General features: G+C 47.2%; 1 protein-coding gene across 5 annotated transcripts in view; it reads left to right on the top strand.

Annotated features, from left to right (window-relative positions):
- Nucleotides 1-27,222, top strand: part of LOC149341773 (acetylcholinesterase-like) — a 138,121-nt gene that overhangs the window by 68,750 nt on the left and 42,149 nt on the right. The gene's annotated exons all lie outside the window — the stretch shown is intronic.

Raw genomic sequence — 27,222 nt, forward strand, 5'->3', positions numbered from 1 at the left:
TGAATGCCTCCGGTAACGACGTATGCAGGCTTACATTACGATTTCGTTGTCGCAAAAGTGGTTCCAGAGGGTAGCATCATACATTCCTGGCATTCTCTTGTGCGCAACGCGCTTTTCTAAAATTGACAGTACGACTCCAAACAACCTTAGGCGCTCTCTGCAAAAACAATCAGCTGTTCTCGCATATATAAATGATTTTTTTTTTGTGCACCATAAACGCACAGGACACGGGTTTCACGACGTCCCCTGAACACACTCCGTCTGGACCGCAATGTCGCGAGAGCATTTCTATGGGAGACAAGGGCCAGCTTTGTGTCGTATTTTGGCGCCGCTTTTCAATATCAAACTGCTCACGGCTGCAAGGCTGGAGCCATATCTCGCCTCTTCAGCGGCAGCGATACTTGCACGAGACCATGTTAACTTAACAAAGATGCGACGGTCAGAGTGTACGGGAATCATATAGATTCACTTCAGGGTCGCGACGGTAGTTACCGAATGCAATGCATTTCATGCGACACGAAGATAGGCAAAAAAGTGCTTTAGAATGTGGGAACTTTGAGTGATTGCAGCGGCTTTGGTGAAACTTTCGCCTGTATACTGGTTGGCGTCGATAAGAATGCGCGCTTTGATAACTAGTCTCCTGGCGTTTCGCTCACTTGTGCACCGTTCCTAAATTAGCGCATCACACAGCGATATCATCGCGTCAGTGCAGGATCGAATTTCTTGCCAAGCGTCTGCCGAGCCTTATTTACTTTTTCATTTATTCGTCGTGAGCCAGCGTTCGTTAAAAACAATGCGCAGGGGAAAGTTTGTGGGCCCGTTGTGACAGCCTGATTATTCGTTTCCAGCGAAAGAAAAAATGGTGGGAAAGGTCACGATACAAACTATGGGAAGAAACACGTGCACACGGTGTTCCTGAGAGGGTACGGTGTTTCAGCCGTTATCGAGCAGCTCAAACATCCAATTGTCCATAGCGCCCATTTTACGCGCACAAGTCTTCCTTCGTTTTCATTAGAGATTTCCGATGTCGAGCTCGCGCTACAAATTACAACCCCCCCCCCCCCCCCCCCCCCCAACCCTTCCTTTCAAGGAGGGGAGCGAGGTTGTTGAAATTACAAGCCCCTCCTCCCTACCTCCATGTTCACTCACACGCCTGTTGTAATGAGGCTCGATCCACTGGGCTCGATTCGTTTTCGCCATCCCCCACATTCAAGATGACGCATGCCGACTGAGTGCAGTGAATGAGCGGCGAGAAATTGCATGCGCGCGTTCATGCAGCTTCGCGTACGCGCAAACTTCGCGCCGTCGCCGCCGAAGAGAGTTTTCGTCTCACTCTGTTTACCCGGTGCCTGTATACACCGCAGCTGTCGATGCCTCGGAGCGTAGGCGTGCTCGCAACCAACTCAGTTTGGAGTGGAGCGCTCGTGCAGCCCCATTTCAAACGCTCTCCAGCGCCGGAGCGACGCCACGTTTCGCATTTCGACGCTTCGTCGGTTAACATACGCTCGCTATGCTGACCGCAGCGTGGGGGCCAATTAACGTAATCGAAACAGCAGCGTACACCCGTGCTGAATGGCCCCTGAATATTACAGAGCACAATCAAGTTCTTGATAGTAACTGTAATATCAATAATAATTCCGAAAAGGCGCCGCGGGCATGACCAAAAGGAGATGGAAGGATCCGTGATAAGCAGCGAGTCGTCAAAGTGAAGATTAACGGATAGTGTGCTCAGTAATTTCAGCGCTCACCAATGTCTGGCTGAGGGCAGCTAGTGGAAGTATGAAGGTACTTTCATACGCTGCAAGTTCTTTCTGTAAAAAAAAATATATATATATATATATATATATATATATATATATATATTATTACTTTAAAACGTAAGATTGTGGCCTAGTTAGCATTGATTAATAGCGGAAAACCATGCTGCTTGAGGGCGCAAGCAGTCTATTAGCGCACCGAAGCTGGGACAAAGAACACAGAAAAGACGAGCCGCGATTCGCGTCATCTGTATCGATTGTCCCGGTTTCCCTGCGGTGGCAGTCTACTGAAGTTCTCAAGGAGTCTGATTTTCCAATGTGGTTCTACAAGATGATATGTAAAGTCAGGTGTGCCTCAAGGTTTGGTGCGTGGGCCGATCCTCATCATTATTTACATTAATGACATAAGCAGCAGCATCACTTCCACAATTAAGCTATTTGCCGACGACTGTGTTATTTACTGAAAGATTACTGACCCTCACGATACTAATGCTTTGCAATCGGATCTTGACAAAATCGTTAAGTGGTGCAAACAACGGAATATGGAAATAAATGTTTCAGAAACAAATCTTGTAACATTTACGACGGCTAGAGTCACTCAGCCCATCTTTTATTCTATCGGTAACGTGGCCATCCAAAAATATCCTGCTGTCATATACCTAGATATCCACATTTCTTTGGACTTGACGTGGCACAAACACATTGATTACATAACCACTAAAGCATCCAAAACCTTCGGTTTCATTAGGCGTCATTTGTACTCTCCAAATCAGGAGACCAACCTCTCGGCATACACAACTTTAGTCAGATCGCAGCTACAATAGGCCGGTATCATCTGGAACCCGTATCAAGCATATCTTGCCGAGAAACTGAAATCACTTCAAAATAAGGCAGCTAGGTTTAACACAATTAAATACGCTCGCTACACCAGCATCACCGACATTAAATCATCTCTAAATTTAAGCTCACCTGAAAAGCGAAGACTTGTCACTCTGATATGTCACTTTCACAGGCTTTATCACAATCCTTCGCCGTTCACAGAATCTCGTATCAAATCAGCATATCGCATTTTCCCCCGATTAGACCACTGCTTTAAATACACAAAACTTATGCGTCATTCGCCATTGTTCCTTGGCATTTACTATTGGAATACACTGCCTGCAGAAATCGTTTATGAAAAAAATTACGAAGCATTTGTTACCAAACTGAAGTGCTCACTCCATGCTTACTGATTCTTAATACACTGTAGTTAAAATTGCATTTTGTCTCCTGCATTGTCGTCCACGTGTGTGTGTGTTATCAAGGCTTTGTTTTGCCCAGTTATGTTCCCTGTTATTGGAGCGCGTTTGTTTATGCTTTGCAGATTTCAAATGTCACTTTGATATGTGCTACAATGACTTTATGGAATTTTTTCAACCCCCCTATGAATTGTCCGCAAAGGGTCTTTAGAGTATGTGAACAAAAAAAATATATACGTCTAAGAATTGTAGCTTATGGCAAGTGTATCATATACTATAATTGGTAACTGGTCAAATCGACATAGTCATCGACGTCATCGTGAGCCAGGTTATGTCCACTGCATGCTGGATAAAGGTGTCACCTGCAATTAGCTTGCCACCGTAACTCCCCAAATTTTATAACCTCATCTTCCTGCCTTCCTGTGCCGTCTGCCACAGCCTACACCATGTACTATCGGGGACACAAGTGGTATACTCCACGCAGCGGGGGCCGGAGCAACGAAAAACTGCTGCATTTTGGCGAGCTAAAGCACGAAACATTGAAACATTGAAACGAGCCAAGCGACATGCCTGCTGATAATAAAGGTCACGCATTGGCTGTCTCGATCCCAGATGCCGCCCGTAGATGGCGTTGCAACGCAGTTTTTCGTTACTCCGGCTCCCGCCGCGTAGAGTATACCACTTTTGTCCCCGATAGTACATCACCGGGAAGCAGCGACCAGTGACAGCAGACCAGAACAAGGGAAAACAAAATACAACAAAACAAGTTTTATCGGTCGCTAGTAACGACTCTGTTTCGATTACGACAGACATACTAATACGACGACAGAAGGAAATTGCTCTGTGAAACGCCCCTGACCATGCTTCCCGGGTGGAACGAAAGGTGTGGCTCTCAAGAGTGAACCAAGACAACGAGGGCGCATGGTTTAATTTTTTTTTTTTTTTACCGCCAAACACTGGAAGCCCTCCTGCCGGAAATGTGGTGTTTGGTGATGGTTAGTGCGTGTTTAACAAATTATAGAGCATCCATGATGCACCCCATAGGTGTTAGTTTCGTATTTCGTCCGTGTCTTTTATTAACTCTCTATTTTGTTTGTTTTTAACTACAGTACTGTAAGTAACCTGCTACGGTGCTGTGGAAAGGGCTCTCTTGACTTGGGGGGTCTTGAAAGATATTTTTTTTTTTTTTTTGCGTGGCCAGATGATATTTTTAACGCATTTAAAAAGCAATGAAACTTGAGCGTCTGCTACGGCAATCAAAACACCCGTGCCCGAAGCAGACGCTTAGGTGAGCAGCATGAAGACCTAGAAAAACACCTGCTAGAGCTCACGCGGTCTGGCAAATGGGCGAACAAGCGTCAATGCGAGGCACATGAGGAGAGAGTTTAGGAGGAGGGGCGCTAAAGACGTCCTGCCCAGAGGCTCCGGCGCTGGCGACTCCGTCGTCGGCAGCCATGCATATTTCCTGTTTACATGGTCAGCTCGAGCGCAATTTCGCCGAGCTACTCATGAGTGCGCGCGTGTGTGTGAAAGAGAGGGAGAGAGAAACAGTGTGCTCGGGCGAGCGTGCCAGCGCATGTGAGTAGTGTATTGTGTGTGTGTGTGTGTGTGGGGGGGGGGGGAGGGGGGGGGGAGTGCTTGGCAGCCACATACTATACGTATGGCGACCAGGTCAGAAACTGCGTAGTGACGTCCTATTTTGACCGAATGTGCGGCGCTTCTCGAACTGTGCTTGCCCCCTGTTGTGTAACTTGTCCCCTAAATATGAAAGAAGCCAACAGCCACAGAAACCAAGGGGCACAGGGGTTTTTTTTAATTAATTTATTAATTTTGTGGTGTTGATCAATTTAGAATATTACTGAATATGTTAACGCTTAAGCTAATTGATTAGAAAAACAGAAGAAAAAACAACCACATGCCGCCGGTGGGATCCGAACCCACGACCTCCGAATTACGCGTCCAGTGCTCTACCTCTGAGCTACGGCGACGGCTGTCAAATCTTCTGTTTTAGGGGGTATTTATGTTTACAAGTAACCTAACCTTGAGAGTGTTCATCAGCGCCACCCACGTTCATAAGCGGCGGACGTAGAGCGTCCTGAGTTACCGCAGGTGTGACGTAGAACGTCATCGAACGGAGAGGGTGGAAGCTGCGCGAGAACCCTCGTATGCTTCCTATGGCGTAAAGGCTGCCAGAACCGAGGCCCTCCTAAATGTTAGTTTACTTTCGGTGGTCCTGTCAATGCTTGAGACCGGACCAACTGTGCTGTTCGTAATAGCGCAAGAAGTTTCTGCACTGAAGTCACATCCGGCACGCCACAGATCAAAAGTTTAGGCGAATTCCTGTTGTGCACAACTCATCTCAGAACAAGGGTCATCACTTTGACAAGGACAGACGAGTACCATAGACATAACACACAGGCATCATGCAGTGTATGGTTCCCTGCAGATACAACCGTCATTCACCGTCATCGCCAGTCATGCATCTCAAACTACTAGAGTAATCTCCGGGGTTCCCCAAGGATCGGTTCTTGCTCCATTACTCTTTTTAATCTTCATCAACGATTTGCCATCTGGTATTTTATCATCTGTCCGTCTCTTTGCGGACGACTGCGTCATTTATCGCCGCATCAACAATAGCAGTGATCAGGAATTATTACAGGATGACCTAAGCCGGATTCAGAAGTGGTGTTCTGACTGGCTAATGCAGCTCAACGTTTCTAAATGTAAGTTCATGCACATCTCACGTAAACGTTCGATTCTTCATTTTTCGTACTCCCTGAACTCCATAGAGCTGTCTCAAACTAATTCATACCGGTACCTCGGCATCGAGATAACAACCAACCTAACCTGGGCTAATCACATCACGAAACTATGTGCTAGTGCCTCCAGATCACTCGGATTCATCAGGCGATCACTTTCCATGTCCACCGCAGCCACCAGACAACTAGCATATGAAACGTACATCCGAACTAAACTAGAATACGCCTCAACAATATGGAATCCTCACCAAGCCTACTTAATAGATTCACTCGAAGCCATCCAGCTTCATCACCTCACAGTATAAATCTCAGCTCAGCATCACAGCGTTGAAATCATCTCTCGGCATCAAGTCATTAGCCTTTCGCAGGAAAACTTCAATTCTTTGTCTTTTTCATAAACTGTACTTTAACTTTCCAGCACTTCGAGAAAACCTTCTACTAGCTCCGCTACGATCATCGCGTCGTTTATTTAACTCCTTAAGCATACAGCGTTTGCACGGCTCCACCAATTATTTCAATAAATCTTTCCTTCCCAGTGCGATAGAAAGCTGGAATAACCTCCCCGACCACATTGTCATTGAGACTAATCCTTCCAGATTCAGACAGCTCCTAATCGACCATCTCAACGACAAATAATTTTTTCCTGCACCCTATGCCAGCTTCCAAGCCCTGCAAACTGACCAGCCTGTTCTACTTCCAAAGTTGTAATTTGTTTCTGTTTATATTTCTGCTACACTCTGTCATGACGCGATTATTTGAATTTACTTCTGTCTTTTTTTCGTCTTGTTCTACTTTTTTTTCTATTCTATATTTTATATTTTCTATATTTTTCTGTATTTCCATATTCCTTCTTATTTATATATTCATGTGTGACTGTTAACACCCCTGTACCACCTCCCCCCCCCCCCCCCCCCCCCCTTATGTAATGTCCCTAACGGGACCCTTAAGGGTTAATAAATGATGATGATGATGATGAATTATTACTAGTTCTGCTCTGCGCTACCCTCCTCCTCCTCACATATTTTATGAAATTTCCCAGAATCAAAAACGTAGACGGCAGAAATCAGGCACAGGAAATCTCTGCGGGCCTTGGGACCGGTGTGGCTGACTATCGACTATATACGTGGTAATTTTAGTTAAACGCATAAAACGAGCATTACCACTGCATCATCATCATCATAAGCCTGACTACGCTCACTGCAGGGAAAAAGGCCTCTCCCATGTCTCTCCAATTAACCCTGTCCTTTGTCAGTTGCAGCCATGGTATCCCCGCAAACTTCTTAATCTCATCCACCCACCTAACTTTCTGCTGCCCGTGCTACGCTTGCATCCTCTTGGAATGCACTCCGTTACCCTTAGGGACCAGCGGTTATCTTGCCACCAACTGCACCAAAGACTAAAAACTATGCGACAATAGCCTTGGATATACACTCCCTCATCATGGCAACTATAAATAAAGTTTTATTCTTCTTCGTACGACGTGCATCAAGCTATCAGCACGAAATAATCTTCACTATTCACATGTGTCTGAAAGAAGTTAAGGAAGCATTTCTGGAATGTTTATAATCTTACACTCGATCTGAACAGAAAGGATTAAGAAGAGAGTAAGCTGTCCTCTAGCGCACACCCTTTTATAAAAGAGGGAATGATAGAAAAGTGATTTCCTTTTTTACTCCCATACAGGGGTATTCGCGTTTGTGTATATTGCCATCCAGATAACCGCACGCTGCGTATACGATACTTTAAGCCTTATAAAAACACGGTGCCATTTAAAAAAGAAAAAAATCTTTCAGCCAATCACTGCGCAGGTCTTTGTGCGTCTACTATGCGGGTATTTAATTAAATTTGGCAGCATAATATCCGTTTTGAGTAGGGAACCTAATTTCAAACGGCCAGCGATTAACCTTTTTTGAGCATAGAAGAGAGGATCTAAGGACTAAAAAAATAGCAAGTTGTAGCTTTTTAGAGTTTCATTATGGTTTGCACCACTAATACAAACCGTACATAAAAATAAAAACGCGGGAAGATTATTATTGTTAAGTAGAAAGCCCCTGACACACAAATTTCATTCTGTGTCCGAAGTTGTGTGCAGAGCATAATCTGTTGACAGTGTAACCTTTCGATGGTGTATAGATGAAGGATAATCCACTTCATCCTCAACTTTTTCAATTGTTATTTTAGCGATGTATAATCCACTTGAAATTTAGACCGTGTTGTGTTGGATAATCCGCTTGATGCTTCGACGGAGGTACACCCAGCCAAATCTTTAAGTACCCCGCCGCGGTGGCTCAGTGGTTATGGCGCTCGGCTGCTGACTCGAAAGAGGCGGGTTCGATCCCGGCCGCGGTGGTCGAATTTCGATGGAGGCGAATTTCAAGAGGCCCGTGTGGTGTGCGATATCAGTGCACGTAAGAGAACCCCAGGTGGTCGAAATTACCCGGAGCGTTTCACCACGGTGTCCCTCATAGCCTGAGTCGCTTTGGGACGTTAAACCCTAATAAATCAAACCAAACCGGAACTTAAAGTCACCGAGAGTTTCATCGCTAAATACACCTTGTAAAAGGCTTCTCTCAGCTAAGCCGCGTGCATGTTCATACCGTAATTGGGCGCCTGAGGTGGCTTTGGCGGTCTCTCATTGCTCATAGAATGCCTGAGTACCTTCATAATTAAATCATTGTCATTACAAATCCTCCTCGGCTGCAGCTATGAATAGCCATAACAAGCGGGATATGCAGCAGTAGTTCTGGTGGCGCAACCACCCAAACTGTGGGTAAACGACTCGTCTGCCATGGAAGGAGTGGCAGTATACCCGGCGGAGGAAGCGAGATAGACCAGAACCATTGCCGCGTATGCCGCTGGTTTCGGCTGGCGAATTTATAATAATTTTGACCAAAGCAGGCAAGCACTCCACTCAAAAATTATATTTTAAAAAAAAGGGGGACAGCCAAATGCCACCTCATGCCCGAGATTACAGCACGAATATGCCAGCGCTATAGTCGAATGAAGCCTTTTACAAAGTGCATTTAGCGTTCAACACACAATCCAGTTAAAGATTTGGCCAGGTATACACTAAACAACACAACGCCCTTTCATTCAAGCGCCGAGCGAGCAATTTTAGCGGTGCTATTGACATCCTAAGTCGAAAGCTGAATGCGAAAGCCATTATGCTTCAATGCAGTTAGTGTAGAGGCTCCACAGACTTATCGTCAGAACAGCAGCTTGGGCTTGTTGGTTATTCACCTTCAAGTAACAGCTGCAAAAACACAGGCGGGACACACAGAACAAGAACACACAACAGCGCTCTCGTTGCGTGTTCTTGTTCTGTGTGTCCCGCCTGTGTTTTTGCAGCTGTTACTTGAAGACTGCTTAAATCAACGCATAGACTGCCTTCATTCGACGCATTTTTGGAAGGCGCCTCTTATTAGTGTTCTAAAGGTCGCCGGTGAAGGTTGGCAGCAATGAAGAGATTTATGGGCTTTCGAGACATGTTCCGAGCTGGCATACGTAACTGCATGCATGCGCTACGCTTATCGGCGAGAAACGAGTCCCTAATTGACACCAAATCTGAAGTTCACACTAAAAAAAAAAAAAAAAATTCGATCTTTGCTCGTCTTGGTTTGAAGTATTCAAGGTTTATGTGTGCCGGACTCGGCAGGGAATATCGTGCTCTATATTTACCCCCCTCCCACACGTTCTTCTCATTTGCAAAATGTCATAGGCAGAAATATGAGAGTAGCCAACAGCCACAGAAACCAAGGGGCACAGGGGATATTTAATTAATTTATTTATTTTTGTGGTGTTGATCAATTTATAATATTACTGAAAATGTTACCGCTTAAAGCTAATTGATTAGAAAAACAGAAGAAAAAACAACCACATGCCGCCGGTGGGATCCGAACTCACGACCTCCGAATTACGCGTCACGTGCTCCACCGCTGAGCTACGGCGACGGCTGTCAAATCTTCTGGTTTCGGGGGTATTTATGTTTACAAATAACCTAACCTTGGGAGTGTTCACTAGCGCCACCCATGTTCTTAAGCGGCGGACGTGGCACGTCCTGAGTTACCGCTGATGTGACGTAGAACGTCATCGAAAGGCGAGGGTGGAAGCTGTGTGAGAACCCCCTTATGCTTCCTATGGCGTCAAGACTGCCAGAACCGAGGCCCTCGCTAAGCAGTTAAGCAAACAAGGGAAGTGGAATGAGGGGCTCGTTATAAATATGAGAGTAGCCAACAGCCACAGAAACCAAGGGGCACAGGGGATTTTTAATTAATTTATTTATTTTTGTGATGTTGATCAATTTATAATATTACTGAAAATGTTACCGCTACAATAAGTTGGCGCCGTTAATGCGATAATAAATAATAAGTCGATTGGCGTGTCGTTACAATACTATGGAGCAGACTGCGGCCGAGATGATAGGTTATTTTATTGCAATTCTTTACCTTTTTTTTTTTCGGTCATTGTTCACTTCCTCAAACAACGCAAAGCCCCCGCTGTCGCCGCTATCTGCGATTCGGTGCTGCGGCTGATAAGAATGAAATAGCGTTGCAAAAAAAAGTATATTCTACAGAGCAATGTTTGACAGCAATTGGGAATTGTGTATAGTTTCACAGCTTCAGTCAATCGCAACACAACACAGGCAAGAAAAAAAAAACGAAAGCTAACGTGCACGGCTGCATGCAGTGGCAATTAATTTAATGTCCCTTACTAGTCCGTGGAGCCTCGCAAGCCTCTACGTTTCGAAAAGCTGGCACCGCACCCTCACAGAATAGCCTACAGACTAATCGCTCAAGCAGGTCATCTCTTCAGCGGCTATGCCATACAGCTGCAGTCGTATGCAAACATACACTGCTGGTCCTGCTGGTGTTCGGTTCTTCTTCCCGACACGACAGGGGGCGGTCACAATGTCTGTTTGCTCATAACAGAGAAAGGGCGGTGCCAAGCAACACGTGCACGCACTCAACTGCGCCCCCGAGAGTGAATGATCAAACGGCTGCTCGCATCGGGGCGCATCGAACGAGTTCCCTCTCCGGACGCCGAAACGGCAAATGCTAATGATGGCGCGAGCTATTCTCGTGCGGGGTTCCGATGGCTGTCCCGCGTGCCGCCAATCGTGCGGGTCGCTACCCTTATTCTGAACTGTCAGAACGCTGAACTGGAAGCGCACCGACATGCGCTGCAGAGGCCTGCGCTTACCTGCCTTTAACGAGGTCAGCCCGAGCAGGGAGGAAAGCCAAATTATCGCGATGGGCGCACATTTGGTGAACAAACACAATTATTGCGATGAAAAAAAAAATTTGTAGCGAATTCGGTGCTCTACTTTCGGCGAAAGGAAGGGTTGGCGCTCTTTTTTTTTTTTTTTTCAGCACTGCGTGCGTGCAGTCAGCATAAGTTTACGAAGTGGGAATGCGCGAAAAAGATATTTTGGCACAGCCACGCAAACTGGTCGCCTGATATTAAGGTGGAAGCCTTTAATGCCTCATCGTTGTAAGCAGGAGCTGTCGACAGAAATGTCACGCTTTTCAATTGGTCGAAATGGTCATGACGTCACCCTGCGCGAATTTAGAACGGTGCCAATTGTACTTTCGCTAGTAACCATGCAACCATAAAGGGATGGTATAGTGATGCTCCAAGTAAAATAAATAAATAAATAAATTCGAGTAGAAAATTGGTCGAGTTGGGGAATCAAACAAGGGTCTCCGGAGTGCGAGACGAGCACGCTAACCACTCCGCCATGCCATCTCGATGGTTTCGAATGAGCAAAGGCGCGTCTAGTGAATACGGTGTCTTCGTTCACTCCCATCTTCCTCCCTTCCCTTATGGCGAGGTTCAGGTGTCCTCCGAGATATGCGAGACAGATACATTTCCTTTCATCAAAAACCAAATTACCGACGAGCAAGGCGTACAGCCGAACGGGCGATGGCGTTCTGTGGACTCCCTGGCAGCGTTGCAAGACGCTGTCGCGTTCCACTCTTACAGGCGAAGCATACCATCTTAACCACACATCAGTGACCCAAGCAGCAACTCTGCGCATAAGGCTTTCGCCTCACCGCACTTTAGGTCAACAAAGTGCCCCCTTGAATTATTGCTGCAAGGAGGAGGGAACATGTATGCACCATCCGCAGATATCAATATACAAGGCGAATTGGTCGGGAGGCAGCTCTACAATAAATTTGCTTCTGGGTACACTCGACTCCTAAACTTTTGCGGCCGACTGCTCGTGAAAGCGCGACTGACCAGCCTTCCACCCTTCTTCCCTTCAGCCGAGGCCTTCTAGGGGCTGCGCTGCGAATATTTGCCGAACACTGCTAGCGCCTCCTATCGTTTATGGCGCTGACTAGCTGATCCTCCCCAACCACGAGGTAGAAGATGGCGATTACACAGGATCAAAATGCGTACGACTTTTTTTTCTCTCTCTCTCGGCGATGTCTATTCCGTCAGGGTGTAAAAAGAGAACTACAAATTCGTCGGCAATGCCTAGTGTGGCGCTTCTGAAAGGCGGCCTGAAGCACTCTTGCGCAACATGCCCTTAGAGTGCTCCGAGCAAGTAGCGGCCCGTAAGATGTTCTCCTGATTCCGAGCAGCAGTAAGTAACAAGGGGGCTTTTTAGACATATGCACTCTTAGAAAGTGGTGGTAGTACTTGCTAACTTTAGGGTAGTAACTGGTTGTCACATATGTTACTACCCTGTTAGTACTGCAGTTAGTAACGGGAAGGTTAGTAACAGTTACTAACCCATTGAGTTAGTAACGGCTGCTATCCGCAGTTAGTAACGGCAAGCTCGCACATGTTGCTAGTTTCATCGCACGGTGTGCTGGCGTGGCTTGTCAAACTTATGCGCACTCGAAAAATAAAAAAAAAAGTTTCATAGTCAATTTGACTAGCTATCAGAGCGTGCTGGCCGTAAATCACACAAATAGGTTTAAGCTTATTGCGCATTACATGTACAATTATGCGAGATGATGGCATCAACAATCCGCCAACCCGTCCTGTCCGGCCTCGGAGTTCCCCCTGCCCTAGCGTGGGCGAACATACGCTCGTGACCGCGTGCTGGTGAGTCGGACGTCCTCGATTCCTTAGCATACTTTGTTGCTAGCTGGCGTTATTATTGTTGTAGCAATAAATGCTTTGTTTGTGTCAGCCAGAGTGTCGTTCCTTTCTTCCCTCAGAGCAAGGCCCGCCGTGGTTGGCGTGCGCTCGGTAGCGTACGCGATCACGGGGTGGGGACCCGAGGGTCTTGAACTGTGTCAGCCGCGCTTAATCGGAAGAGAACATATTTACGTCTCCCCATTTAAAACCCCCCCACTCTGTAATGCTTTCTTTTTCCGATGACTGCATTAGTTTTAAAAGCGTAAATGAACAGAACGTTCATTGCGTCTTACGAAATTTCATTTAACTTTTCATCAATGGCGCGTTAAATGGGATGTGCAATTAAACGTAGACAAAACTGTCAGTTCGAGAATATCCAGTAAAAAAAAAAACATTTTAGCCCCTCCTCTTACAGCCTGCGTAATTATTCCATTAATACGGAGGTAACACGTCATAAACGCATAGAAGTTATCTGTAGCGATTTAACATGGAATGCCGATATTTCAGAGATCAGTTCCTCGGCAGTTATCTAAGCCAGGCTATTTAAGAAGAAAGCTTATACAATGCTCCAAGTGATCTTTAACTTCATGTATACATAACAATTATTACGTTTAAGCTTGAGTATGCTTCGGTCTTACGGAATTCTTTCATAAAAAAAAAAGAAATTCACCTGCCTGAAATGGTGCAAAGGAAGGCTAATGGGTTCATTTATAACAATCATAGGAGGTTACTCTCAACTTCCACATTACGGAAAACCAACCACATCCCGCATCTTAAAATACGCCGAAACGATTTCCAATTTATTGTTTACGCATGCCTCTTGCACATACACTAAACATACCTCATCCCACAATTCTTACCTTTCGTCGAGATGAACACGCCAGTCAGGTAGGCATTTGCTTGAACCAAGTTTTCAAATACTGGAACATTGAAGCACAGTTTTTTTCCCGCGGGCCTATTGCGACTGAAACTCTTCCGGAGGCAATTTTCCAGTCCACTAGTGTTAAACTAGAAGCCTACGGCGTCAGTAGCTCCTTTCCCCCTCTCGCCGGTAACTACCGTGTCCGTCGGAAGTCTGGAGGGGTTAGGAATGGTGGCCTTGTCGGGGTCGCAAGGAGCCGACGACCGTGCCCCATTGAAAAGAGATTAACTGTCAAGTGGGTGGGGGTCAGTAAGGTCGGCGACTTCTTAAACCCCCGACTGTCTAGCTAAGCAGTGGACGTTACTGGCACCTCTAGAGTCGGGCTCTGGCGAGCACTGGACTCCGCCCACTTGTATGTACAAAGTATAGATCGAGGCATAATAAATGAATAAGAAAATAGGCCTCTCCCTCACCACTACTGTATGTTCATTTTCTTTGTATATGTGTGTCTGTGTGCGTGCGCGAGTTGCTTCTGGTGTCCAGTCATGTAACGTGATTTCTCGTTATAACGGACACAGTGCCGAACTTCGGATTCATTCCGATATCGACGGACTAAACTAAGTGCGTTCGAAAGCAGCTGCGCCCTAGCGCTGTAACTTTAAAACTAAATGTTTTTATATAGAGCCTCCCAAAAGGCAATACATCGCGATCTCAGAAAATGTACTGCAAAGGGAGAGCTCCTCAGAATTTCTATATAAAGCCTTCTTTCCACATTGGCTGACGTGGTCGAAATATTATTGTCGGAGGGCACTGGAGAACAAGACAAAGCGGTGAATATTTCGAAGCGTCGGCATGTGTGCGGGAAAAAAAAAAGAATGACAACGGGCGAAACAGGTAAGTTGGCGGCACATGCGTCGTCTCCGAATGCCATTGTCGCTCATCTTCATAATCGATTATGGCTCGTTGTTCGATCTGTTGACTTGGAGCGAGCACGGTGAAAGGTAGCTCCTCCTACCTCGCCATGTTAGTCGCGAAAGAAGCGCATCACGATTAAAGCGAAATAGAGACACGGTCGGAACTTTTTTGAGTGCCGAAGTACTTGTGAAACAGATGTCAGGCGATGTTCAGTTAATTATAAACACAGTCTTGAAGAGGTAAATAAGTTTGGATGTGTCAAGGACCGAGACGCATTAATGGTCATAGTGATATTAATCTTGCATAGCTTTGCGGCAGGTCTGCGTCGGACTAAAAATAGTCCAGAGCTCGTTAGTGCTTGCTCTGATTAGGCAGATAGTCTGACCAGCTACCGGCGGGCAATGCTTTAGAGAATGGGCCTAATTTGAGAGGGCGAAAACAGTGCCGGGGGTTGAACGCGCTTACGAACCTTCCCTTAGGCTCAGTTTACTACATATATTCTTTATTTTTTTAGGCAGTCGGTGCGTCAGCAGCCGTTCGGTGTAGCTCGGTGACAAATGCACATACGAGTACCACTTAAGCTTTTTAAGCGACTTACGACCTAGTTCGTTTTGCGTAATCATCGCATGCAATTTAGACGTTAACTGTATAACAGCAGACACCGAGCGCTATATTTGTGTTTTTAGTGAATTGTTAAAAACTATTCCTAACATTGAGAAAAGCTATTAGACAAGTTTCTTGGATTATATCCGCCCTTACGGATACTATAGGTACGTCCCTGGAGCTTCAACAAAACTGTCTATATATAAAAAAAGAAGTCGGCAGAGACACTTAAGACTGCTTACGTGCGAGAAGGCGTAAGACAGCCCCCTCACTTTGTGATCGCTGTCGCCGTGCGCTGCCGCATGATGTAACTCGGTGCCACGCAGCTGGAAATTCTACCTCGGCATGGTTCTACGTAGCCGCCAGAAGAGGTGCGGCCCTCTGATCTGCGCGCTAACTTCGTGAAGGCAGTCGCTGCCATACCGCGGCCCACTCTAAGCCTTAAGGATATGACGCGATAGCTAATGAGTTAATGCCCCCCACCCGCACGCACACACACACACGCATTTTTGCTGAATGGAGCAGTAAGGCTTACGTTTTAAAATGCAATATTTTCATGCATTGACAATTTGCGTCGCACTAGTCCTTTATGCCGTCTTAATCAACCGGAGGAGTTCAGACGCGATGCTCCCTGTACACGGCGTGTTGGCCCCGTTCGCCGTTTTCTTTTCGTTTGATTTTGTACAGAACTTATCGCGGCGCGAATGGGCGCCAGCACGCTTTCCAAGACGTGCTAACAGCTGCCAGCTCCTCTGTCGAGGCCAACATAAACGAAAACCGTGTCTGCGGAAGCGCGCCAGAGATAAGGCCACAGGTTCTCTCGGCGCGCGCAGAAACGGCTGCAATCGCGCCACGAGGCTTCTCTGTCATGCGGTTATGTATTATTCTTATTTTGCCTGGTTTTCTCTTTCTTCTGGGCAGTAAAGAGAACCATGCAAGACCCCGCCTGCCAGAAACACTTCAGTCGAGTTTTTCTCGGTGCTTTTCTACATCTTCACATTTAACGTCTCACTGTATGAATTCAATAATAAATACTTGCAAGCACCAAAACGCACAAAATCTTTATCCTAAAAAAACGATCATACGTTAACAGTTCTGTCACACTGGTATTTTGTTCGCGGCCTATAATATAATCCTCGCGTCGTCTTAGTTTGAATTCCGTGTTTCGCGTTCCCTTTATCTTTCGCACAGTTTCTTCCATGACTTCTTAACCGCTACTGAGTTACTAGGCCACGAGCGCATTGTTTCAACAAGAGGCACTGCTAATTGGTTTGTTCCCCGTTTCCGAACAAAATATAAAAACCAGACATAGAAGCATAACAACCCCTCATTGCTAGATAGGTCCAAATATAATACTAAGCCCACGTTAAACCAGTTCAGGAAGCAGTTTTTTAACACGTGAGAGTAAGAGCCACATAAACGATACTCTGAATGTTAGTCCTACGGAACACATCTGTTGGAGCGCCCCGCCGTGGTGGCTCAGTGGTTACGGCGCTCGGCTGCTGACTCGAAAGACGCGGGTTCGATCCCGGCCGCGGCGGCTGAATTTCGATGAAGGCGAAATTCTAGAGGCCCGTGTGCTGTGCGATGTCAGTGCACGTTAAAGAACCCCAGGTGGTCGAAATTTCCGGAGCCCTCCACTACGGCGTCCCTCATAGCCTGAGTTGCTTCGGGACGTTAAACCCCAATAAAAACATCTGTTGGAGCGGTTGGGCATTTCGTATGTTTTAATCATTGCGCTTGTTTGTTATTGTTTCTAGTTGCTCTTTCTTGCTTACACATGTTATGTGCTTACATGTATATAGGCTACTTTTACATACTATATATATCTGGCTGCAGCTAGGCTGGCATTTCAAGTAGCACCTGCTGTTATGCATCTGTAACCAGTTACTGTATACCCCACGGTTTTATGACTGCTGATTATACCGTATGCGGCCTTAACCTAGGGCGACGATCTTAATGTTCGAGCAATGAAAGATAATCTCACAGCTGTCATTGCGGAGTGCGCAGTAGCAGTAGGCGGTAGGATGATTACACAGGATGCCGGCAAGCTCTTTCAAGAGACGAAAAATCTGATTAAGAAACACCGCAGTATGAAGGCCTCTAACCCCACAGACAAAATAGAACTGCCAGAGCTATCAAAGCTAATCAATAAGCGCAAAGTAACCGACTTAAGGAAATATGAAGATAATCGAGCATGCTCTAAAGAGTGGATGTAGCCTAAAGACAGTCAGGAGGAAAGTAGGCATAGGCAAAAATCAGATATATTCGTTAAGAGACAAAGAGGGCAATGTCATTAGCAATATGGATAATATATTTAAAGCAGCCGAAGAGTTTTAGACAGATCTATACAGAGCCGCCGCGGTGGCTCAATGGTTATGGCACTCGGCTGCTGATCCGAAATACGCGGGTTCGATTCCGGCCACTGCGGCCGAATTTCGATGGAGGCGAAATTCCAGAGGCCCGCGTACTGTCCGATGTTAGTGCACGTTAAAGAACGCCAGGTGGCCGAATTTCCGCAGCCCCTCACTACGGCGTCCCTCATAGCCTGAGTCGCTTTGGGACGTTAAACCCCAATAAACGAAACGAAACAAATCTATACAGTAGCCAATGTAATGATATTTAGTGGGATCGTGCCCACTAAATGCGGGCGTGGCCATGGAGCCGGAAGCATAGCTGCGTGTTACGCACTCCTAAATACGCGCGCTGCATTAATATGCTTCACCTGCACGCAGGTTGGACCAAATAGAAAGGCTTTCACTGCCGAGGATAGTTTCCGCTCACGTGACGTTACACACCTTGAAATATAATAATATATATAGTGTATACTTTACCGAACATTGGAAGGCAAGTAGAAGGGCGAAACAGTGAAGTGCTAGGGAAAGAACGAGTGTTTTAGTGTTTTAAAACGGTGAGCGCTTCTCAGCACATGCGAAGGTCATCGCTCTAAGGTTATGATTTGCATTTTCTCACTTCTTGCTGTCTATACCGGCGTTTGTTTTTTCGCCTGGAAGTGAGGCTGGTTGGTTGCAGCTATTGTCAGTGTTACCGACATCGCTGCGTAGTGCCTGCCGAGTTGACTGAGCAGAGTGCGCGATGACGAGCGTCTGTCCACCTCTGTTCTCTCGATTTTTTAGTGTGCTAGCGGTGCTGCCCGCAGTAACAGATTTATCCGGGGTCTGTCCAAAGCCGCAACCTTAAAGCGCTAGAGATGGCAGGTGGTGACGCGCGCGTCACGCGGCTTAGCCAATGAGGAGGCAGCGCAGTCACACAGCTGTAGCCAATGAAAGAACGGCTGCATCACAGCTGCGGCCGGGCTGCGCGAGTCAGCTCACGTTACTCACGTGGGGTTGGATTCCCACTGGGGACTACAGACGAAGCGTACGTGTTTCGCTCGCGCTCGCTCAAGCAGTGCAAGCGCACGTATGTACTTCGCATTTGATTAACTACGCATATCGGCTGTCACTTCACAGGGTGGCTTGACAGCGTCATTGCGGTTTCTCCGTACTTGCCTGCATTGTGCGTGCGCGTGTGTGTGAGAGAGAGAGAGAGTGTGAATTGAATGAATTGCTTATTTCTTCGGAGAAGGAACGGACGACCAGACAAAAATAGCAGTTGGTAATGGTGCACGTCCCTTTCTCTGTTTGCGACTGCAAAAAATGCATTCTGCACATGCCAGATTTTTTGGGCACCACTTTCGTGCCCACGCTGTGGAGCTCGCTTGGGTGGCTATAATGATAGCGCATACATTTGCGAGTGTACACGTGTGCACTGCCACGTATAATGTGCGCACTGCATACATGGCCGCATAGACAGAAGAATAGGCTGCCCGTTCTATCTTGGTGAGCTTGGAAAGCCAGGAAAATAAAAGAACAGGACGACCTAGTTTACGAAGGAACAAATAACCTCGGTGGAATACGTGACCTTTTGCGGGCAGCTGATGGCAATGCAATTCTGGAGTAGTTACACCCAGTGCTTAGAGGGTGACTTTACTAGAGACCCATTTTACGCGCTTAATAACATAAGTGCGTCGCCTAAACATAACTGCTGTGATATACGCTGCAGCCGGGAAGATAGGCAACACGGGTCGCTTACGGACGACTTTTAGAGGTTATAAGCAACGTCATTTGCTCTCGCACTGATATAGAGCCCGTATTGAATGTACACGGCTTGAATGTGAAGGAAACTGGGATAAGAATGTGCTTAAAATGAGAGTCAACAGGCCAAGCGAGGGCCGAACTCAAAGATAAAGAATTGGTAATGACTGCCACTGTGGAAAGAGAGGGGTCTAGAATGCGTAGATCAAGAACAACTATCAAAAATTGTGCTTGAAAATTAGGGTGTAATCCTGAAGACGCAGAGAAAATGACCAATCTATACGTAGACAGAGTGTTCCCACCACACCTGCCTTTTCGCGTCGGTTGCTGTCATACTGTTGATAGGAAGGTTGGTTGGTTGGTTGGTTTATGGGGTTTAACGTCCCAAAGCGACTAAGGCTATGAGAGACGCCGTAGTGAAGGGCTCCGGAAATTTCGACCACCTGGGGTTCTTTAACGTGCACTGACATCGCACAGTACACGGGCCTCGAATTTCTCCTCCAAAGAAATTCGACCGCCACGGCCGGGATCGAACCCGCGTCTTCCGGGTCAGCAGCCGAGCACCATAGCCACTGAGCCACCGCGGCGGCTGTTGGTAGGAAGGGTCCTTAAATGATATACTAATAAAGCATTTCGAATGCGGGCCGGTCAAAGTATTGCATTTTGCGGGAAAATGTCGTCGAAGTCAATTTCAATGGAAGACCCACAGCTTAGCGTCGGAAGGATGTTATAAGTTTGAAAGGTTTAAGTAGGGATTGCTCAAACGTAGCACTCTTTCTCTCTCCGTCTGCCCTATTTTCCACTTGGTTTTTATCTTCTGAATCTTTGCAGAAATGCCTTTACCCCTTCTTTCCTCCGACTTCGTCGTCCTTCTCTTATACTTTATTTTATTTACCCACCCTGTCCCGTGACAACCTGACATTCTTTAATGTGCGCCGCTGAAATCTCGGTACCTGTGCATTTTACACTTTTACTCGTCGACGATGGGCAGCCGTGGCGGGATCGAACCCCCGACTAAGTGTTGGGCATCAGAACGCGCCGTGACTGGGCCGCCACGCTGGTTGTGCTGTTGTTGACGTTGTGAAACACGTCACCTTAAATATGGCTTTGTGCACGCTGTTGCACTGAGGCGTATACAAGTCGGGAAATAGTTTGACGTTCTAGAGAAATGTGTTGGCTCGTATGCAGTGCGGCCGTGAACGTCGCCGTTGGACAGCGTTGCATTCTCTATCCCATTCAATGGTGGTCGACTCTCAGAAGTGGGTGAAAATAATAATTCCAGTTGTGTTTTCCCCACTGAATGTGTGATGGCTGCACACGAGGGGACGTTATACGTCGTCCCGCATCATAAATAAACCAAAAATAAACTTCATATATAGATATATAAGCACAAAGTGCTCCTTGCGTTCTTGCGCATCATCCTCTGAGCACAAAGACTGTTTCGCGAAGTCTAACGGCGTCCACATTTGTCATCAGTTCGTTGCCGCTATATATTGTTTTAGAAACACCATTTTTGTGTGCTTGCTTTATAATTGGCTAGGTTTACAGTGGTCCTGCGTTGCACGATGAATAAGATTGCATTGTATGGTAAGTGAGGCTGTGATCGAACTGCCTTTGTCTGCAAGCTTGTGCTGCACAGTCGATTGCGACACTGCTCTCGTAGTCTGTGATTTCATCATTGCTAAGCCTTCCCAGAATCCCTGCAATTAGAAGCAAGCGGCTGAGACTCAGAACCGGAATTCGACTCTGTCGTGTTCTGATGTGTCGCATATGCATCATCTCCATGTCCCTTCCTGGACCAGGGGTGCAAAGTTTCTTTTTTTTCGCTTTTTTACGCATTGACCAATGACAGAACGCTTATTACGGATAGTGCGAGACTCAAATACAGAAAACTTGGCTAAAGACGGCGGCTGACGCCGGCTTAACTTTTAGACACGCAGACTGTGGCAGCAGGATTGCAAGAGCGCTTTATCGTCTGACTATCCTACGCGCGATTTGCTGGGCCTTCATTGTCCGCATACTTGCTGCTCTCACCATGTGTGCGTCCTTCCCGCGCTCGCGGTTATCTCGGCAGACGCACCTCAACCCTTCAGGCTCCATTTACTCCGATCTTAACGAGGTCCCCTGCGCCACCCTTTCTTCCGTTTTCCCCGTTCGGCGGTAATTGAATAATTTAACATCTGACCCCCTTTCTCCGCCCCTCGGCGTCTGCTGGCGTCGCGGTTTACGCCGGGGCCGGCGGCTGCTCCGTCCTCTCGCTTTCGGAGCACAGCGCGACCTCGATCGGGCGGCCAGGTCAACCAGCTGGGCGGCGCGTATGTGGACGCGGCTTCCATTCCTGCTCGAAGCTAAGTGCGCCGTTCGCCTGAAAAATTGAAGTGGAAGATCAGGAAAGCAGGACAACAACGCCGATCGCTTACTGCTTCTTATAACTGCGCAAAATAATCAAGCGACGAATGGCCGTTTCCTTTTTCGCCATTGTGAAACTCTCAGTGTACTCTTTCAGTGCATCTGGACCTGTTAATTTGATTGTCCTACAGTGTGAGCTATCAAGCAAGAGCATAGTAAACGGCGCACAGGAAATTTAAATTCCACGGCGGTAAACGATACAAAAGTACACCAGGGAAACAGATGTTCCGTAAAGTGAACTATTTTTAATAGCTCAAGAACACGCTACCCCACTTCAGTACAAAACGGAAGTGAAATTGGTTTTTCAGGAAAGGAAATGACGCAGTAACGTACTGTCTCACATATCTCGGTGGACACCCGAACCACTCCGTGAGGCAAGGTTTAAATGGGGGAATGAAAGAAGAAAGAGGTGCCGTAATCTACAAAAAGAGTCCGTGGCAAGAAATTCGGCATATCAGCGGTCTCTGCAGCGAAGGAGTGCCATCTTTCCTTCCGTTTTTTTTTTCTTAGATAACCATAATTTTGCGCCATCTTTGGTGTCACTCAGCGACTGCCAGAGACTGTTAGCCACAGCCTCTATAGTTTATTCATTTGGCGACCTCCTGATCTCCGCAGTTATTTCCTGTCATCTCATTGCACAATGATGGTCTGAATTCCAACACTCCTATATTAATCGGGGTCTCACGCTCAAGAGGTAGTCGATGGACTATGAGACAGCTTTTGAAAATGTCAGTGTATATTGCAGATGCTTTTGCCGAGGGCCTGAACAGATGGAGCACAAAAACGGCGCTGCCTTCGCATCCTTCTTCCCTCGTCATCTCCTTTTCCCTCTCTTCTCCGTACGCTAGTTCTCCGTACCAAACCCCCCGGGCGGCGGCACCTTTAGGCGACACAGGTCTACTATAATCACCATCTTGCCCGGGCCTATCTGTGAAATCTGTCAGTTCAAGTGCACATCTTTCCAAGCAACAAATGAAAAATTAGCAGCAATTGTTCAGTTCAAGGAACATACTCGTATTGCAGAGTTGAGGGGAACAGTTAACCAAGATTTTCCCATTACGAACAGTTCTCGCAACCAACAGGAGCGTTGTAATTTATTCGAATACCACAGCACGGTTCATAACGCTACACGGCATGATGCTATGGGCGATCCGTGTTTAACCTTCGGTGGTCTCTTAGCCAGTGGGAAAATAAACAGCAATCAAAGGGGGTTTAAGCACGGTCCGTCATCTCAGGAATACTTTTGCTTCATCTTCTTTCCGAGAGAAGAGGGGAGAGGGATGTTTGACAAAGTCAACCAGGGTACTACAAGGCCAGTGTAGCGTCTAAAAACAATTGGGAGCGCAGAGGCGCCAAGAATGGTGTGTGTATAAAGCACTGTCTATCAGCTTTGTCAAACACACAGCCTATCATGTGCCGCGCTGTTCTGCCCTTCGCCATTCTTGGTGCTCTGACAGCCCGCCGTGCCTTGGTGCGTAAACAGACATGATGGCTCAGCATCCTCAAGTGTTTCACCTAACTTTTGAAAAGAGGTTTTTTGAGTTAGAAGAGTTTTTTTTTTTTTTCTGGCGTAGTATTTTCAGCGGTGTAGCACATCCGAATTCAGCTAAGACGTGCTAACTAGTAGGCTGGTTAACTAATATTGAATAGATAACTTTCTAAATATTATCGTGTCTCCTATATATCAAGAGGCGTGTAGCCCACAGAATATAGCGTGAGGTTGTAAAAGACAACCTCTCCCGCTTCACTATTGTACCGCGGGGGGCGTGTAGCCCACAGTAAGTAATATCCATATCACTTGTTATCATTTCGAAAAGGCAGTTACCCTCGGCACCGTGCCCCAACAAATTTAGCCTACATCTCGCCAAAATACATCCGCTTTCGAAAAGCTTGCAGGCAAAGCAGCCCCTCCAGTGCACGCAACTCGTCGAAATAGCCACAATTTGCTGGGCAGAAGAGCCGAGGGTAATTGCGTTTTCAAAATTCTAAAAATGGATATTTACGGTAAACTGCACGGCTCTCAATAAATAAGGAGACTAACGGTAACAGTTAAAAAGTTAAACTTTCATTGTGTGGGCTTTATAGGGTTAAAAACGGTGAAGAGGAAATGGATGTTAAAAAGCTAACGACCCTTGGAACAAAAAGTACAAATACCAAAAAAATTTGGCACTAAAACATTTAATCTTTAAGCGCAGTCAGCGCAAGTAATCGTGTATATATGCGCGATACATTTGTTGACATATGCTCCGACGAGATTCATTAAATCAAGGCATAATTAATCCTACCTGCTCCAAAGCCGTTTCCAGATCGTGGCACATCCTATACGATAAAGTGTTCACTTTCAAAGCGGCCGCAAAGATATATTCCTCTATATCTGAACGACTAGGTCTTTTGTTTACACCAAACAAAAAAACGCCACATGGGAGTAATGACACCAACAAAGATAAAAAAAAAGGAAACAGCTTCCTCCCGTGTCGAACAACCGGCAGCGACAATGTATCCCAACACGCTCGGCGGCTTCCTGTAATGTGGGGCGAGCAAGAAAGAGAGGGAGAAAAGAGCGAGAGACGGAGAACGTGTGCCGAGCAAGAGTGAGCCACAATGTATCTAAAGCGAGCGGACCTTCTCCGCCTCGGTATCGGAGAACGCCGGGCTCTCTCCGGCGGTCGGCTCGCGCACTGGACCGTGTAATAAACAGACAGAGAGGGTCGTCGCAGCTGACGGATGGCACGGCCTCTTTGCCACGTCACCCGAGCGTGCGTCGGAACAAATGGAGGCAAGCCCGTCGTTGTTGCTGCTCCGGCTGTAGCCGTTCGGCCTTCTTGGCCCATCCGCGGAACAACGCCGCTTCATTCGTCGCATCGGCTCCGCAGAAGGAAAAAAAGGCACGTTCTGCCAACCTCCCCTCCCCGCCGTTGGCCTCCCCTATTAACGAGCGGCCGTGCTTGTGCGGCTCCAGCTCCTTGGCAGAGGACCTATTGAGGCGAGATCATCATTCGTCACAACGGCGACCACCAACCACTCTACTCAGCGCGCCTTAACGCCCCCGACTTGCTTTTTCCTCCTCTCCCTATTTGTCCCTTCCTCTCCCTGAACATTTCCTGCGCTCACCGCCTTTGGCTGCGGGAAGGAGGTGCTTCCTCTTGTTCGCTGCACGTACTTGTAATAGACAAGTACACAGGACGCTGGGTGAATTTTTGTTTGCGCCTCGATCGCGCGCTTGCCGCTGTGCGAGCGAAGCGCTTTCCCTGCGGTAACGGGCTTCCCTGTGGGTTTTCCTTTGCTCCTTCGCATGGATCCCGGGCAGGGCTTTCAATCACGGCTCCGCTCCTGCGCTGAGCTGTTGTTAGTTTGGGTGCGGCCGCTTAGCGCTAGGCGTGCATGCATGTACAAGAATGAGAGGGGTGTTTCAAGCGAACTTTTGCAATGCGGTTTTGTTGGGGTTTTGTTCTCTCTCTTCCTCACTGCTCATCTCTTAGTCCTTTGATGAGTGCCAAGATTTTTTTTCTGTTTTTGTTTCCCACAGTTCGCTTCCTACAATTATTTTCTGCTTTCATCCGTGAATTGTGTGCATCGCGTGCTGAGTCGTACCGTCTGCTGTCTCGGTGAAGGAAAAATACTTTTAATTCTTTTTTATTTTGTATCTTTGACAGTCGAATAAAAAAAATCAGGAGACCAGCTGTTTCCACATTGGCGTTAGTCTATATGTGGTGGCCATCATCGCAAAGCAATGGCGACACTGCCGTACAGGTTCTTATGGCAACAAGTTCCACTTCCGTCTGCGCATATCACTGGTGTATTTCTCTGTAGACTTATGAGGAGAATGCTTTGCGGCAACAAATAATTAGCGTTCCGTCCTGTCGTTTTCGTGTTACCTCTTGAGATGGGCGCTTCACCTAGCCCAGTTCAGCAGCTCGATTAACCAAGTTTTAATTTCTAGAACTAAAGTTAACGACGCGCACGTGCTCAAAGCGAGACAGAAGCAGCAGCAACGACGATCACGAAAGGAAGCCACAAGGGTTAAAATAGCAAATTCTGGGAACAGAAGCACACCATAGTGGTGCGCCCTGTGCTTAGCGGCGCTGCATAACACAAACGCGGGGCTCAGCACATACAACGAGATGGGGCGACAAAAACGTCGTTGGGCCGAGTGTCTTTACAGCACTCCGTTCGTTAGCCTTCCCGGCAGAAATCGATAGGCGGCGTGCGTGCACGCTCTAAAGCCGACAGCAATCGTGGAAGTGCTGGGACGGCCGTTTGATGGAACGGCGCGCAGGGAATAAATAAAAGTACAAGTAGAAGGGAGGAAGCAGAATGGTTTCTCCCCTTACCCTCAGACTTCTCATCCTGTTCTTTCGGAACAATAATCGGCCGCTCGAAGAGCAAGCGCGCAGAATAAGCTCGCCAAGGCGACGGCCGTTTCCTTCCTTCTCTCCTCCCTCCTCTTTCTATCGGCGCATGGAAGGGACAGCTGGGAAGGACTTCAGGCGAGAAAGGAGCACGAAGCATACGGAATGGTGCGCAATCAAAAGGCAAAGAAACTGGAAAAAGGCTGCTCGGCTCTGGGCGCATTGTTCGGGTCTGGAACAAGGTGCGACACAGCCATAAATGCCTGCACGTATGCTTGCGTACATTGCAAACGTGCACAAGGAGAAGCCTTTCCAGGCTGGCGAGCGGAAGCTCGAACAGTTGTACGATGAAGAAAATAAAGAGAAAGGACAAACTAGGTTGGGGACCGAGAGAGCAAAGACAGAGGCGCGCCTGTTAGCAATTGGTTCTGCGGCGGCGCCTCGGCGGTGGTTCGCGAAACTGCGGTTAAATGGCGCTCTCTTTCCGGCATCCCGCGAGGCACTGCGAGTGCGGTTTAGACTGCGGCGCATGCGTGGCACGTTGTTCGTCTCGTCGTGTAGGTGCGCAAACGCGGGTGCGTGCTCGTTTTCCGCGTTGTACGCTTTTTGAAGACCTATGCAGCCTCTTTATGTGACGGCTCTCACGTACGCGCACGCTTTGGGGCTCGTTGCAGCCGCTATGGTGGGAATGGGGAGGTAATTTCAAAGGAACGAGCATATGCCATCCCGATTTTTGTTCTCCATCTCCTCCCTCAATATATCGAGCCGGGATTGAGCTCAAGCTTGCAACTTGGCCGCCCTTTCAACGATGTAGCTCGAAACGCTGTGGTCTGCGCAACCAGGGAGCCGTATGTATTGAGGGAGCCGGTCTCTAACGGTGTTCTATACAAGCCGTGTTCACTAAGTACTGTCCCTAGGTGTGCTTTCTATTTGGCGTTGAAATTTAAATGTGTTAGATTCGAATAAATCCCTCTTTTCTGAGGAATTTATCACTTTTGTACGTAATTTTAAACAGCGGCAGTGTTTTATTCAAGGAGTGTTCACTAAGTGCCGTCTCCCGAGCTGTGCTTTATTGCGGCAGCATTAGAGTTGTTGTCACACCAAAATTCAGCTGCCTGAGTCGAAATGCACTGATTGGCCG

This window comes from Amblyomma mixtum, chromosome 5 (assembly GCF_055824585.1).
Source record: "Amblyomma mixtum isolate Tamu chromosome 5, ASM5582458v1, whole genome shotgun sequence".
Classification (NCBI taxonomy): Eukaryota; Metazoa; Arthropoda; class Arachnida; order Ixodida; family Ixodidae; genus Amblyomma; species Amblyomma mixtum.